At 45.2% G+C, this 16,567-nt stretch overlaps 1 pseudogene across 1 annotated transcript in view; it reads left to right on the top strand.

Annotated features, from left to right (window-relative positions):
* The first annotated feature begins 601 nt into the window (after window positions 1-601).
* Window positions 602-16,567, top strand: part of LOC146870238 (keratin, type I cytoskeletal 12-like) — a 38,657-nt pseudogene continuing 22,691 nt past the window's right edge. Inside the window, exons 1-6 of the transcript XR_014970067.1 lie at window positions 602-988; window positions 2,086-2,168; window positions 7,091-7,247; window positions 9,461-9,619; window positions 10,006-10,131; window positions 11,380-11,597. The product of XR_014970067.1 is annotated as a keratin, type I cytoskeletal 12-like (transcript). The remainder of the gene's footprint in view (window positions 989-2,085; window positions 2,169-7,090; window positions 7,248-9,460; window positions 9,620-10,005; window positions 10,132-11,379; window positions 11,598-16,567) is intronic.

Below are 16,567 nucleotides of genomic sequence, written 5' to 3'. Positions count from 1 at the left end.
ATGGCATGGTGAGCAAAAAAACGATGGATTTAGGCCCAGATCTCTGTACTGGGGTGAATGTATGACATTGTTCTGCATTCTGTCCATCAACAGTCCTTTTTTCAGTTACTTTAAAGCACTACATTGTCATCTGCCATTGTATTCAAACTGCAAGAACCCTTCAGTCCCTCGGGATACCTCAGTTTAGGACACATGTTCTAGGCGTATCCTCGGTGTGTTCATTTTTTCCAATGAATGTGTCACACCGCGTACACTTCAAAGTGGCTGCTGTAAACTGTCTATTAATGCTCCTTGCATGCAAATGAATCGATAAGAAGAGAGGGCAGTGCTTTAATGAAATAAGATTACAGAAATATAACAATTAAAGTAAATGCTTAGCATTGCTCCGCCCGCTTTATCTTGATTCATAATTTGATGAGAAATGGATATGCCGAACAAGGCCTGAATATTAATTAATCACACCTATAGTAATGAGAGGGAGAGTCTGACCTTCAAACAAAACCGCATATTTAGCAGTTTACTTTTAGAAATGAAACACCCACTAGGGTTTGTATAAAGGCTCAAACATACAGCCATTGCACCAGCACCCTCCACTCTCCTACTCAGTGCCTCGCTACAGGGTAAGCAGTTCTTCTGCAGCACCATGTCTTACTTCCATCATAGTGCTGGTTCCAGCCGGGCCTCAATAGCTGGTGGTGGAGCCAGCTTTGGAGGCTTCCAAGGCAGTTCTGGAGGGTTCCAAGGGGTCTTTAACAATGTAGTTATTGGGAGCCAACCCAGCAACGAGGGCCTCCTCTCTGCTGGGGAAAAGCAGACCATACAAAACCTCAATGACCGTCTTGCTAGCTATCTGGAGAAAGTCAAACAACTGGAATGTGCCAACTTGGAGCTTGAGAACAAAATCAAGGACTGGTATGAAAAGCACCCTCCGCCAGTGGCTCATGACTACAGCAAATATTATGCCATAATTGCAGAGCTGGAAAAAAAGGTAGGAAAATTATAAATCATTATAAACTTGGCCTAATGATGTACATGATTACTTCATTTCTTGCTAGTGCTGCAGTGTGTAATGCAGAAATGAATTGTTACTTTTTAAGTGTATGGAGTTGAGGGTTTGTCTCTCATAGTTTCGGGTAGGGTTTACACAGAGTACTGGACTCTTTCTTCTCTTGATGTGTAAAGAAGGGCACTCTTTGTCTGTATTTCGTCACTGCAGTTACTTGCCAACACGCCCTATTTATGAACCCACAACGTCCTTGAATGAAACTGTGGCCAATCTCTAGTAAACACCGGATTATTAAAAGTTTCCATGCTGTCTGAAAGACTGCTTCCCTGCTGTAAATATCTGAAGTTCATTTCCTGATCATCAGAGATAAATTACAGGCAAATCCGTTCTCTAGGTGGCTGTTAGATCATCGATTGGGCCGTTCAGCCATGTTTTGTGGGTACCACGTGACTCCATGCTGTCTGGGGCTTTATTTTAGCACATGTTCATTTAATGCAAACTTGAAATTGGAATCTTAGTTGTTTTCTTAAATTCAGTCATTTCAATTATATTGATTGTGTAAAGGGATCAGTGGAGACGATGTCGCATTGCGACCAGAGCGGCCGACTTTGGAAATGGAAACCAGGTTCGAGTCCCAGCGTTGGCTCAACATCCTATAATAGATATCTGGGCAAATCATGTCATCTCCCTGAACCTAAACAATGCATGTGATCTTGTGTAATGTACCTGGTGCTCATTTAAAGCACTTGCATACATTCGGGTCGAGCAAAAATAGCTGAAAGATGGTTTTCTAGAGTTATGAAGCCACATGGTGTTTCTATGGAAATTGCAAGATGGTACCTGGAATATTAATTACAATAGGGAACGAAGGAACTAGATACAATGGGCATGCACCAGAAGTCTGTCCAGATACTCATTGAACCGCCAGAAATGCTTAACCAAAAGTGTAAATGTCTATCATTATTTTTTAGAAGGATTATTGACACTTGTTTTTGAAGGTCAGAATATTTCCCCTTTTGGAAATGATGCTCCACCCGCTGCACCATGACCTTCCACTGTGACCATCTATTGTCTTCCAGATCATTGCTGCATCTACTGATAATGCCAGGATCGTACTGCAAATCGACAATGCTAGACTGGCTGCTGAAGACTTCAAACTTAAGTAAGTCTGCCATTTCCTCCATCAGTGGCAATAAGTTAGCAATGAGGCAGAGTCATCCAAATGCTAAAATACCCTTGTGAGAAGTTGGCCTGGTATATGATGCTCACTAGTTAAAGTGATCACCTTGTACCATGCCAAGCAACCCTTATGGTGTGGTTGTAAGTCAACCTTTTCGGACTAGCTGCCCTAGTGGTAGCGTAGGCTAAGCAGTCTTTGAGGCTAAACTCGTGAAACGTGTTAAGCCAGCTGTTTTACCAAATGTAACCCCCTTTTATACCAATGAAAGGACACCACACAGATATATATTCAAAATATATATGTATTTATTTCTCAAAGTAACCCCTAGTCTCTTTATGAGCACAGGAGCACAAATCGTCAAACAAGATTACAGTAGAATACACAGAAGTTGCACTTTATATGGATAGGCCCTGGTGGCCGCTCGAACCATATACTAAAATAGTGGTATAAGTACCACGAACAGAAAAGGGAAAAGGCCTAGGGCCTCTAGAATCACTGGGCCTACAAGGAGCTAACTTCAGTTAGTGACCAGGAGGTCCACGGGTGGCGTGTGCAGAGCAAATGGTCACACGCGTGCTCCCATAGGTTTCAATGGGTGCGTAAAAAGTACAAAGTTACTGCAAAGAGGATCTTCCGGATGGACTAGGAACTCAAGATTTGGAACACAGGCACTAGAGATGTAATACTACACTTGGGCACAGGAGTGCCAGCTTTACCTCACCCACAGGAAGCGGGTGCATAGGCCTCGAAGTGCGTCGGGTTTCTTCTATCTGTTCCGTGGAGCCTGAAGACAAAGATGCTGCAGGCGGTCGGTCCGGGAGAGATGCGGTGGATCCAAGAGTGGATCGGAGATGTTGAAGACCTGTAAGCAGAGGGGACAGTGTTCACAGTCACTAGCCAGTGACCAGCGTGGCACCAGGTGGGTACCAGGCAATGTCGGGTGCAAACAGGAAGAAGGGTGTAGCTTGTCTCTGCAGCCACGTGGTCCCTGGAGGTCGACGACGTCCAGGAGTCGGTTCACGAGCTGTCCCACGCAAGTTCTCGCTGTCGGCGGTGTCGGCGACTTGATCGAAGCAAACAAGCCTTGGCAAAAGCAATTGTTGTAGGAGATGAAATAAGCTGATGGTTCTGACCAGCAAGGTCAGAAGGACTGCTCCTTTGGAGGGGAGCAAGGGCCAGTCTGGAGCAACCAGACCAGCGGTGTATTTTGTGAAGTTCGTCGCCAAGATGGCTACTAGCCAGCGGGCCAGCAACCGGTTAGGCGCGTCAAGTGGCAAAATGCAGAAGGGCCCCACGCAGATCGTGGAGATGCTGGAGGGCTCACCTTTGGTGCAGATGCTGCTCGAGGGTTGGGCTTCTCAGATCCCAAAGCACAACTTGGAGGGAGCCTCGGTTGTTGCACTTGTCAGCTTGTCGTGGTCGTTTCAAGATGGCTGGCTCCACGTGTCTCGGTGCCTCCACGGGTCTCCTCTTTTCAGGGACTGTGGATCGGGCGGTGAGAGGTCTGGAGGTCCAGGTCTTGTCAGTCTCTGGGCTCGGGCTCCGGCGGGAGGCGGCGGCAAAGCAGACGTTGATTCACTGGATGGTGCTTGCGTTAGCAAGGTGGTCACTCCCTGACCACAGGGGAGATTTCCTTCAGTCTTCTGTGCAGCAGAATGTCGAAGTTCCCGTCTTCTTCTTAGTTTCAAGTTGATTCCAGGATGTCTGAAGTCTTAGGACACAGCTCCTACCTTTAAGCGGATTCTAGGGGCCGGACTACCTGCTAGGTCCCTCCCTATGGGTGGGACCAGGAAGGGGGGTGGTTACACCCCCAATCCTTTGTCCAGCTCGCCCCAGGCTCGGGACTGGTGTGCCCCAGGACCGGTTTGAACTGGCATATGCACCGAGGCTCCTTGTGAGCCACAGGCATGTCTGGTTTCTTTCAAGCCCTACCTGACCAATACAAAAAATCCTGTCTGGGGTGGTGCATGCACCTCCCCTGGCAGGAAACCCTTTGTCCACACCTCCCAAGCTGGAAGGACTCCCAGCAGCAGGAGGGCAGACTTGTGTCTGTGGTGGCAGCATCCATTTTGTGGAGCTGAGGCTATGTCTGATTTTACCCGGGTTTCAGGTACTGTACATGTCGTGTCCCTCTAGAAGGGTGGAATGCTAACCCCGTCGCCAGAATTGGCGAGGGGTTAGTATTCCAATTCGTATGACACCTTACTCGACATGTTTTGATAAAGCCAAACCAAAGATAGCATTTAACCGCGAGGTTCATAATGCACTTAAGAGTATATGGTATGACGATATCTGGAAACAGTAGAAGGAAGTTGTTCCGACCACTGCAGACAGGCTCATCTCATGCCAGAGCACCATCTCACATGGAACCAAGCACTCTGCCTTCAGGATTGTTAAGACCTGCCATAGGAGTGACTTATAGGTTACCAGGTGTCCCATTTAAGGTTAGGTATAGGTATACTACACCTAAGTAAGAGGTGGTTACACCAACTTACCCCAGCTGAGTGATCAGCCAGTTGTGTCAAATTGTTAGGCCAAGCCTGGGGTGGCATAATACATGCTTCAGCCCCTGGCAGGCCTTAGATACACCAATGCCCTGGGTACCTAGTGTACACTGGTACAGGGGCTCACAGGGTGATCCAACCAATTGGGTATGTACCTAGGGTACATGGAGTCCATTTTAAAGAGAGAACAGCCAGGCTGAGATCCTGAATGGCAGGATCTCAGGCCAACTAAGTCGAAAAACCAGCTAGACACTAGGCAAAAATTTGGGGGTAACCATAGTCAGATATCCACCTTCCTACAACCCTTGACTGTCTTCACCTTCCTTTCCTCACCGCAAATTCATCCGCATAGCCTTGCCTAGAGTAGACTAGATCACTGGCACACTTTAATTAGGTGTTGCAATACTTGCTCGCCCCTTCATAAGGATATTACCATTGCCACATGGACTCTTTCTAACCTTGCCAGGCACACCAGGACCACCACTTGTCAATAAAAGGATAAACAAGTATCCAAGAAGCACTGATCCCTCCCATAAATACCTCTTAAATCTTGAAATCTTAGGGCCTGATTTAGACCCTCACTGATGGACCACATTCCATCAGGGTTGGAGGGGACATCTCCTCCAACCCCTTGACCATGACCTTGTGAGTCACAGAGAATTTGGCTCGTCAGACAAGGTCCAATCACTGGACTCACATGTGGTAACTCTCAAACATTCAAATGGCTGAGTACCTCTCTTTTTCCACTCTTTACCTCACCCTTTTGCCTCACAAAGGTCACTCACTTTGTGCACCTCTTCTTATCTCAGTGACTACTTTCCACCTCACCCACCTTCTTCATTATATCACCACCTAATACCCATTCAAATACATTTCAAAACAATAAATAGAGCAATTATGTTTACTTTGAACCTATATATTTTCTTTCAAATGAATAGTCTTTAAATTACATTTTCTTGTCTTTCCACTTGGGAAATAATCCTTCTTCAAGAGACAAGTACTGAGGGCCCGATTCACAGAACTAACTTAAGACAAAATCCTAAACTTACTAACATTTTGGTATTCACAGAAGGCACTTACTCATTTTGGTATTCACAGAAGGCACTTACTCATTTCGGTATTCACAGAAGTTAGGAGTCCTAACTTTAGGACTCCTAAATGCCTTCTGTGAATACCCAAAGTCTTAAAGTTACGATTTTTCTCAGTTTAGGAGTAGTAAAGGTAGGACTCCTAACTTTAGGACTCCTAAATGCCTTCTGTGAATACAGAAAGTCTTAAAGTTAGGATTTTTCTCAGTTTAGGAGTAGTAAAGTTAGGACTTTTAACTTTACTACTCTTAAACTGAGAAAAATCCTAACTTTAAGACTTTCGGTATTCACAGAAGGCATTTAGGAGTCCTAAAGTTAGGAGTCCTAACTTCTGTGAATACCAAAATTAGTAAGTGCCTTCTGTGAATACCAAAATGGTAGTAAGTTCAGGATTTTGTCTTAAGTTAGTTCTATGAATCGGGCCCAATATTAGGGTTCGCTCACTTAAACTACACAGAGGTGGATTACATGCTTGAATTATTCTCAATAACAGCGATCACTTGAAAATATATACCGAGGACTCATATGTGGATAGTGTGGATGGAATGCATTGCACTGACATACGTGGTTAGCTATGCTGTGCTGCACAATTATGTACTGTAGGGAGGTCTTCTGAATGGGAAATAGTTTCCTCGTGGTTAAGATTAGAACAATATCAGAACTCAGGTACCTTGATTCTGTTGCATTAAGGATGTCCCTTTTAATGTCAGATGAGTAGCACATCATTCAGACCCTTAACCCTTTAGAATAACGATCGGAAGAATCCTAAATGCTAAGACTTTGCCATGCATATTTGGAATTCAGGCAACATAGCGCCCACTACAAACTCCATCCTTCTAGGAGATATCACCAGGCGTTAGCTAGTAAGCAAAGCAATGCTAATGGTTTCATTCCTATTTGGTCTTTTCTTAGCTAACAGAAATATCCAAAGTGCAAAAACCATAAGATCCGTCTTAACCTTGTTCTTTTATTTACTGTAGCAATAGTCATATTTGACTAGTATGGTGGGAGGTTTGTAAGACACTAATCTTGCATTCAAAGTCCAAAACAAACTGAAGGATATTTAAAGAGAAATTACATATTTCTTCAATGAAGACATTTATTTGTTACAGATGTCTTCCACAATATTGTACTTGTACATCTTTTATAAAAGCACACAGATTTAGTTGCACCTTTGAAGTGTCACAGGGCTTCTGGCAATGTGCTGTTGCAATCTTTAATTTACGCGCTTGGACCATCAGATGTTAGAACTTGCTGTTTCAGATGTGGTTTTCCTTGGCTGTTATTCACGTCTAGTTACTTTCTTTTCCAGGTATGAGAATGAGCTGTCCCTGCGCCAGAGCGTGGAGGCTGACACCAACGGGTTGCGCAAGGTGCTCGATGAGTTGACCATTGCCAAGTGTGACCTTGAGCGAGAGGTAGAGAACCTGACGGAGGAGCTGTCTTGCCTCAAGAGGAACCATGAAGAAGTAAGAGCACTGTGTCATGAAAGTGCTGGTATTGACATAGATGGAATCCTATAACGTGATACATGCCTTTGAAATGCGCTTTCTGACTTATTAAAGTTGTCTTAGAGTTGTGTCAGACAATTTACCTACGGCCATTGCACTGACATGCAGCTTATCATCTACGGTTTGCATTGCACGTTAGAAACACCTAAGCAGTGGAAAGCATTCCATGTTTTCTCCTAGTCTTGCTCTAAGAAGAACATATATTGTGGGGCTCTCCAGAAAATTAGCCGTGGCAACACTGCTGTTTCTTAACCTGTAGCATTCCTAGACAGGTTTCAGGTATTTAATCTTAGTTGATGGTGGAGAGAGGATATCTTTAGAGGGTGGACTATCATTGACCCACATATTTCAATCATTTTTAGAAGCCAGGGAAAGAATCAGATGGACAAACAAGGAAAGTGTAAATGCATTACATTGGAAAACATTAATATATATGATTCAGGTGTCAACAACATGGGGACTCTCAGTACTGAGTGATTTGGGCACTTGAGATAGGAGTGCTCAGCAATGGAGCGTGAAACTCATTAATTTGAACTCAGAGCCCTGGTTACTGAACCACAGCTTTTTGCTAGGGCACATGTCTTCTTCTTCTTAGGCGATATCATCTTTCTGTCAGCTATGTATCCTTATAATTGCCATGTATTTTTTGAGTAATCCATATTGCCTTTTTTCTGCTGGACCATATATCTTTCACACCAGACTACAGCTCTTTATTTTAGCTAGTCTAGATTTCCATTTTTGCTTTACCACAGTGTGTTCTTCTTGGTAGACCACATTGCCTTCCTAGTAGGATTTTTCCTTCTGCTAGACAACATCACATTTTCCTGTTAAACCTTTCCTCCTAAGCCACATCTGCTTCATTTTGTCTGGATACATCTCCTTTGAGCTATTCTTCTTCATGTTAGGATAGATCTCCTTCCTATACCCTATCTCTGTTTTCCAGACAACAGCTCTCTCTCCTAATGATAGACCACATCTCCTACATTCCGTTTGTTCACATTTCCTACGGATAGATGAAATCTCTGTTTGATAGATATACATTCCTGCTAGATCATAACCCCTCAAAGCCAATTTTTTTATACTAGGCCACACATACTCCCAGCCTTTGACAGGTCTTTTCATTCATGACCATACTGTTTTCTAATACAGCATCAGTTTCACTTACACTGTGTAGCCTTCTCTCAGACCACACATTCCTATACACCCCAATTATAACCAGTCTTTAAAGCACTTCAAACACGGTGGTGCTATTACTAGTAGATACCATTTCCCAATTTAATGATACTCAATTTAGTAACTTCAAAAGAGTGAAACACAGAGGGACTGTGACGGATTTTGAACCTGTGACTTTCAAGTTATGCCAGATCTCAGCAGCAATCAATTAACCCAAGCCATCTGCCTGCGACTAGACTGGGTCTCCTTACCAGCACAACTCAAAACCTTCTTGCCAAGCAACACCACTTCCCATTTCTAGACTACAACCTGCCTGCAATTGTGTCTATTAAATCAGACACAACAATTCATCTGCTGCTGTCAAAGAACTAAAAATATGCACTTAGGATAATGCCCAAGGTGGCACTTAAAATAACAAAAGCAGTGTTATAATTTAAAAGTGTATCTACTGATATCTCCTTTGGAGACGTAGATGCAACTATAAAATCTATCAACAGGGTTTTGCTGGACAGTGGTATTTGACGTGTGATGATCCGCAGCAGCCAACGAGGTTATGATTTGTTTCGTGAAAGTAACCAAGCATGTGAATTAGTAGTGGCCATGAGGAATAGCAGCTGCAACCACTAACATAACCCTTGGTACCTCTGGCACTGCTCCTGGCATCACTGTCAGGGATCAAGAGAGACTGGGAGAAATAAAGTAAATATAGTTCAAAGAGCCATATTTCTGCTTGTAATGTACAATCATTGATCCTTGTCTCCCACCTCACAAGCCAATCAGAAGCGCTTAAGGGGCCAAGGCAGGGCTATTGGTCAAACCTGAGATGGTACTGGGCATCAAATGATGCATGATGTCACTTCTGCTGCCTCTGCTCTGGCATTCTGGTGAATTGACTTATACAAAAGCAACGATAAAAAGAGCAGAAAAAGGTACCCTTGTATTCTTGCCTATGGTTAACCCTGAATAATGCCCATGACATACTGCTAATCTTCCTGCAGGAAATGAAGGGACTACTGGGAGCTGAAGGGCACCTCAGCATAGAGATGAATGCCGTCCCAGGCATCAACCTGCTGAAGCTCCTCGGGGACATGCGAGGCCAGTACGAGGAGATGGCAGACAAGAATCGCCGGGATGCCGAAGCGAAGTTCCTGGAAGCGGTGAGGAAGGAATGAATGTCCTGTGGGCTGTGGGATAAGAAGGACTGAACTATGGAAAACCTAGATATTTTCAAACAATCTATTGCCCCCTGAAATACCCATAAGGCTGTTCCGAAGTCAGTCTCATCCCAGACCCTACATAATACGTCACTGACTATGGCTTACCGCCCACACAGAGTCCCCACAGATCAGTCTGGAAGGAAGTGCATTTTAAATATGCAATTTGCATATATTTTTCTCCTGACTGTAACGCCATAGACCATTTAAAAAGACAGGAATGGAATATGCCCGAGTAATTTCCTGTGGCTGGGATAAATTCAAGAAGTCCATCACTTTTTGTAGTGTCTAAATATGTGAACTTTACTCATTCCCATGCTGTCTCTTAGAGCACTGCCCTCAAACAAGAGATCTCTGCCGGGGCTGAGGAGGTCCAGACGAGCAAGAGAGAGATCTATGACTTGAAGCGCTCCCTACAAGCCTTGGAAATTGACCTACAGGCATCTCTCATAATGGTAAGTTGTCTCAATGACTCCAGTTCTTTCTACATAGACTTCGCTGGTGAGAAATCTTTCCAAGCATATTAGATCTCCCATTCCTTGGGGAAGGTCTTGAAGAACCTACAACCATGCTGAAACCACCACTTATGTAGGGCATAGGTCTTTCTCCTTAGTGTGAATACACTTATATAACTGCCAAGATTCCTAGGTCCATGCGTGAGTATCTGTCCCAGTCCAGTTTATTTCTTCGTTTTCTAGAACTCGTAGTATTGGTTTCATGATGGGATAAAATATACCTAAAGCCCCGGAATGCAAAGACTAAATCTGGACTCGAGCAGCCGGTCAGGCATGGACTTGCGAAACTTGGAAGAGCGGCATTTATTTACATCAGTCAGAACTCTGTAACTGAATTGGCTGGAATTCTAATGTTGGTAATCTCAGAAAGAAGGAATATAAATGGGACTTTTGAAGTCTGTTTTGACCCTTCAACCTGAATGTTACTCATAGTAGCTTACTATTGAGTCTTCCCTATAGCAGCGCCAAGAGGCAATTTGATTTCTAATGCATTCCTTGGAAGTAATCTTTGCCACATTCCTTGTGTATTGAAGTCAAGTTCATCTGTAAACTACCATGGGCAATACTCATATATTTTTACTTCATTTGTTTACAATGCTCAGAAATGTCACGGATTAATACAAATACCATCTGGGTGGGGAGGAGGCACTGTCAGTGTTGAGGGCCTCTGCTAAGGCATAGAGAGTGGAGCTGGGGAAGATTTGTAAATTCAGTGGGGTGGCTTTAACATACACACAGCTGCATCAGCAGCTGGGAGTGGTAGTAGTAAGTGCACTGCGTACATACCATGAACTAGCATGGAGACTATTCCAAGGCTGCATTCACAATAGGAACGAAAAGAAAGCATGAAGCATGTGGGCGTTGTCCCAGCATCTCCCCTCTAATAATGCCCCCATGCAGCCTTAAAGGCGTACTGGACCCCTCTTGGGCATGAATGAGAGAGAATGCTCTGACACTGCTAACAACTCCTGCATGTGCTTAGTTGGCAAATGCCTATTTTCTGATAAAAATGCAAAGAAAGGCTTGGTAAAGTGTCACGCGTAAATGTACTTGACTGCAGTATATTATTCTGGACTTGGGGGAAGGGATGTAGGCTAGAGCCATTTTTCAGCACTTTTGGCCCAGTGAAAGCTAGAACACATTCCATCATGTTGTTTCAGGTGTACCTCTTGTCTTTTTTAAACACAGAAAAAATCCCTTGAAACCAGCTTGGCTGAAACAGAAGGGACTTACTGAGCCCACTTGGCACACCTTCAAGAGAAGATCAGTCAACTAGAGGAGGAACTTGCAGGAATCAAGGACGAGATGGAGAACAATATGGCAGAGTACGAGCAACTACTGGACATCAAGAGCCGGCTGGAGAGGGAGATTGAGACCTACCGGTGCCTGCTAGAGGGTCAGGGCAGGTAAGACGATGGCAAATCCTGAACACCTACACTTTAGCAATATTTAGGTTCCGAGCAAAGTTCTTCACCTGGGATACCACTGCAGTCAAGAAAAGAGCCCTAAATTACCCAAACAAGTAACATTGGTAACCCTTTGGTAAACCCTCACTCGAAACCTATCTTGTCAGCAGACATCAAGCATTGCGTATAGAATTAAACGACACTCTTAGTCATGTGTATGTAATATGCATGCGTGTAACAAGAGGGAGAGAGAGGACTAGAAAGCTAGTCCATGTCCCCGAGGGATTTATATGTGATTAAACAAAGAAGACTAGCTTAAGTTGACCAAAGTGATGCAGTACTCAAAGTAGTTCTGTCACAGACACCTTGTAGGTGTATTCATGAAGCCCTCACCCACCAACCTAGTTGGTGGCATGCTTCATCATCGGGCCCACCCAGTGACACCTAGTATGTCCCGGGTGTGCTACGACGCCTGATTACAGCGGAGCTGGTATATTGCTGAGAGTGCAGTGAGGTTGGGTGAATTGTGATTTAAAACGGCTTGGTGGTGGTCCCAGTACCCAAGGGTAAATTCAATTTTAATAACTGGGCCGACACCAGCGGTTAAAAGTAAGGCTACAGGACGTGTAAGGGTGGAGAGTTACTGCCCCCTGCGTCCTTCAGATGGTCGACATGTTTCAGCCAGTGCCTTAGAGTATTCTGGCTTTCCTCAGGACCGTTTTTAAAAGGGTGTGGTGAAAATAAAACAGACTTAGTGTTGTGGTACAGACTATGTGATACACTCACTAAGGCGTTTTTCTATGTGTGAGAGGGGGATTCCCTTCTCATGCATACCTGTACAAACAAACATTAAAAACAAGGACAAAACATTTGTAGAGAGAGTCAGTAGTCAATTTAGACATCCGGTCAACAATGCTTAGGTGGCCGGCACTATAGTGCATGGTGAGAAGACTATAGTCGGCTAGGTGTGATGGTACTGGTGGTGCCATCAGAGTGAAAGTACGCAACTAATTAAGAGCGTGGTGTGGCTCAAACACGGAAATCACACTGAAGGCAGGTGACTTAGTGTAGCAGGGCGCAAGGAAAATGTTCTTACGCTTTGGGTTATTAGCCAAGGCTTCCTGGAGGGAAGCGGTAAGGGGATGACCCTATGAGAGAAAAAGAGATAGGCTGTGGGAGTTAGGGACCTGTGAGGGAAAAAGCGCTTACCCAGTTTGTTGTTTGGAGGCTTGTCAGGATTGTCATACTCACAGTCTTTCTGGTCAGTGCCTGCCTTGTACCTGTTGTCCCGCCGTCGTCCTCCGGTAGAAAGAGCCTCTCGGTGTGTGGGCTTTTTATACTGAGGTTAACGAGGTAGCACCGCCCCTAGATGTAGTTGCTGCTCATGCTCGTAGTTTGCACACTAGTCTCTCGTGCATGCTCAGTGTATCAGCGGGTTGTTGCTCATGCTCATGAATTGCACACTAGTTTCTCGCACATGCTCAGTGTGAGTGCATGATTTACAATGTAGGAGATTTGTACTCCTGCCTTTAGCATACGCTCAGTTTGATAGCGCGATTGTGTGAAGGTATATGTAAAAACTAGATTATGAAAAAACTACAATATGCCGCCAATGATACGGGGTAGGGGGCAACACCAGTGTTAGGTGTGGCGTGGTCTTATATGCGCAGGCGCTAAGGGTTCAGTGTTGGTTATGTGTGCGTTAGTGCTGGGAAAACATGCCTGCGGGACGCGCCGCCTCCCAGAGTGGTTCGGCCCATGAATTACTGTTAAGTGCGCGCAGCGCGCTAAGGTTGACATGGCAGAGTGGGTGGGGTTGAAGCATGTGCCCAAGATGTTGGCAGTTTGGTGGTACACACAAGGGGGAGCATGATCAATAATTGTGTCCAGGGGGACTATAGCATGGGGGGCAACTGCGCACAGGCCAGGTGATGTGTGGGTCTAGGGTGTGACTGAGTTCCACGGTATGGCATCGTTGAGGCCATTGGTTTGGGTGGAAAGACGATATATCCAACGTTGTTCCTTGCTGAGTAATTTCTTCTCATTATCCACTGCCAGTTCCGGTAGTTGTTCAATGATGGTCCAGGTCAGGTCATTGGGAGTGTGTCCCTGGGTGATGAAATGACTGGTCAGTTTGCTAATGTTCTTCTTGCACCTGATTGTGCTCCTGTGTTCTGTTATTCTAGTTCTTATTTTTCGGGCGGTCATCCCAATGTATCGGAGGCCGCAGCTGCATGTAAGTAGGTAGATCACGTTACGTGAATTGCAGTTTGTGTGGCTGCGTTGAGTCCACACTTTGTCTGGTTCTAATATCAGTGTTTTCGTATGGCTGGTGAGATGGCACACGCTACAATCATTGCATGGGTAGTGTCCAGAGATCTTAGGTAGGCCCCACGCATTCAGGATAGTATTGGGTTCTCTGTTGGTCAGGGGTCTGGGGCGGGTGCTCACAAGTTGGTCTTTCAGGTTGTTGCACATTTTGTAGGCAAACCTGGGGGTTTCCCATTGTCGTTGTCCAGAGTTTAGAATTTTCCAGTTTTTGCGTATGAGTTTCGCCACCTCATTGGAAGCTGTGTTGAATGTGGTGACACACGTGATGGGTTGGTCACTTTTGTCCTTGGGTACCGTTTCCAGGAGAGCCTCCCTATTTTGGTTCCTGGCTCTTTTCTTGGTTTTGTTGATAATGGCACGGGGGTAGCCTCTTTCCTCCAGTTTCTTAGACAAGTCTGCCGACTGATTTTTGTAGTCAGTTACTTGAGTGCAATTTCTGCGTATACGCAGGAATTGCCCAAATGGTAGGTTTTCCCTTAGAGGGCGGGGATGGAAACTTGTGTAATGAAGGAGTGAGTTCCTTGAGGTAGGCTTGTAATAGGTCGTAGTGATCAGTTGGCCATCTTTGGCCCATATGTTCAGATCAAGGAATGCCAGGTGGCTTGCACTCGAGGTGCTTGTGAATTTCAGGTATGGGTCTCTTTCATTGAGCCAAGTGAGAAAAAGTTGTAGAGTTGTTTCTGATCCCTGCCAGATCATAAGGATGTCGTCTATATATCGACGCCAGGTGAGAAAATTCCTGGTATAGGGATTGGTATTGGGAGTGATGTGGGTCTGCTCAAAGAGGTGGACATAGAGTCCTGCTACGCTAGGAGCGAAAACGCTGCCCATAGATGTTCCGTTGGTTTGGAGGTACAGGCTTCCCTCATACTCGAAATAGTTTTCCTTTAGTGCTATTGTGGCACATTGGAGGATGAAGTCTCTAGGTGTGCGGTGTGGCCATGGGGACTCCATAAGTACCTGTCTCAGGACTTGGATGGTGGCGTCCTGGGGGATACTGGTGTAAAGACTTTCGATGTCCAGGCCCACCAGGAGTGCTAAAGGCAGGAGTACAAATCTCCTACATTGTAAATCATGCACTCACACTGAGCATGTGCGAGAAACTAGTGTGCAATTCATGAGCATGAGCAACAACCCGCTGATACACTGAGCATGCATGAGAGACTAGTGTGCAATTCTTCTACATTGTAAATCAAGCACTCACACTGAGCATGTGCGAGGAACTAGTGTGCAATTCATGAGCATGAGCAACAACCCGCTGATACACTGAGCATGCACGAGAGACTAGTGTGCAAACTACGAGCATGAGCAGCAACTACATCTAGGGGCGGTGCTACCTCGTTAACCTCAGTATAAAAAGCCCACACACCGAGAGGCTCTTTCTACCGGAGGACGACGGCGGGACAACAGGTACAAGGCAGGCACTGACCAGAAAGACTGTGAGTATGACAATCCTGACAAGCCTCCAAACAACAAACTGGGTAAGCGCTTTTTCCCTCACAGGTCCCTAACTCCCACAGCCTATCTCTTTTTCTCTCATAGGGTCATCCCCTTACCGCTTCCCTCCAGGAAGCCTTGGCTAATAACCCAAAGCGTAAGAACATTTTCCTTGCGCCCTGCTACACTAAGTCACCTGCCTTCAGTGTGATTTCCGTGTTTTAGCCACACCACGCTCTTAATTAGTTGCGTACTTTCACTCTGATGGCACCACCAGTACCATCACACCTAGCCGACTATAGTCTTCTCACCATGCACTATAGTGCCGGCCACCTAAGCATTGTTGACCGGATGTCTAAATTGACTACTGACTCTCTCTACAAATGTTTTGTCCTTGTTTTTAATGTTTGTTTGTACAGGTATGCATGAGAAGGGAATCCCCCTCTCACACATAGAAAAACGCCTTAGTGTGTGTATCACATAGTCTGTACCACAACACTAAGTCTGTTTTATTTTCACCACACCCTTTTAAAAACGGTCCTGAGGAAAGCCAGAATACTCTAAGGCACTGGCTGAAACATGTCGACCATCTGAAGGACGCAGGGGGCAGTAACTCTCCACCCTTACACGTCCTGTAGCCTTACTTTTAACCGCTGGTGTCGGCCCAGTTATTAAAATTTAATTTACCCTTGGGTACTGGGACTACCACCAAGCCGTTTTAAATCACAATTCACCCACCCTCACTGCACTCTCAGCAATATACCAGCTCCGCTGTAATCAGGCGTCGTAGCACACCCGGGACATACTAGGTGTCACTGGGTGGGCCCGATGATGAAGCATGCCACCAACTAGGTTGGTGGGTGAGGGCTTCATGAATACACCTACAAGGTGTCTGTGACAGAACTACTTTGAGTACTGCATCACTTTGGTCAACTTAAGCTAGTCTTCTTTGTTTAATCACATATAAATCCCTCGGGGACATGGACTAGCTTTCTAGTCCTCTCTCTCCCTCTTGTTACACGCATATATAGGCAGCGCACAGCTGCGAGAGTTTAACCACATCACCATGGCTGAGAACCATGGCCTTACCTTTACGGAGGAGGAGGTCAACGACATTCTCGCAGACCCCTCTTTTCAAGTTGATTTCAACATCGCTAATTCCATAGCCCAAACAACTGACTGGGAGACCCTCACTGAGAAAA

The sequence above is a fragment of the Triturus cristatus genome, chromosome 1_1 (genome assembly GCF_964204655.1).
Source record: "Triturus cristatus chromosome 1_1, aTriCri1.1, whole genome shotgun sequence".
NCBI lineage: Eukaryota > Metazoa > Chordata > Amphibia > Caudata > Salamandridae > Triturus > Triturus cristatus.
The sequence above is the reverse complement of the archived record's forward strand: the minus strand, read 5'-3'. Positions and strand labels throughout refer to the sequence as shown.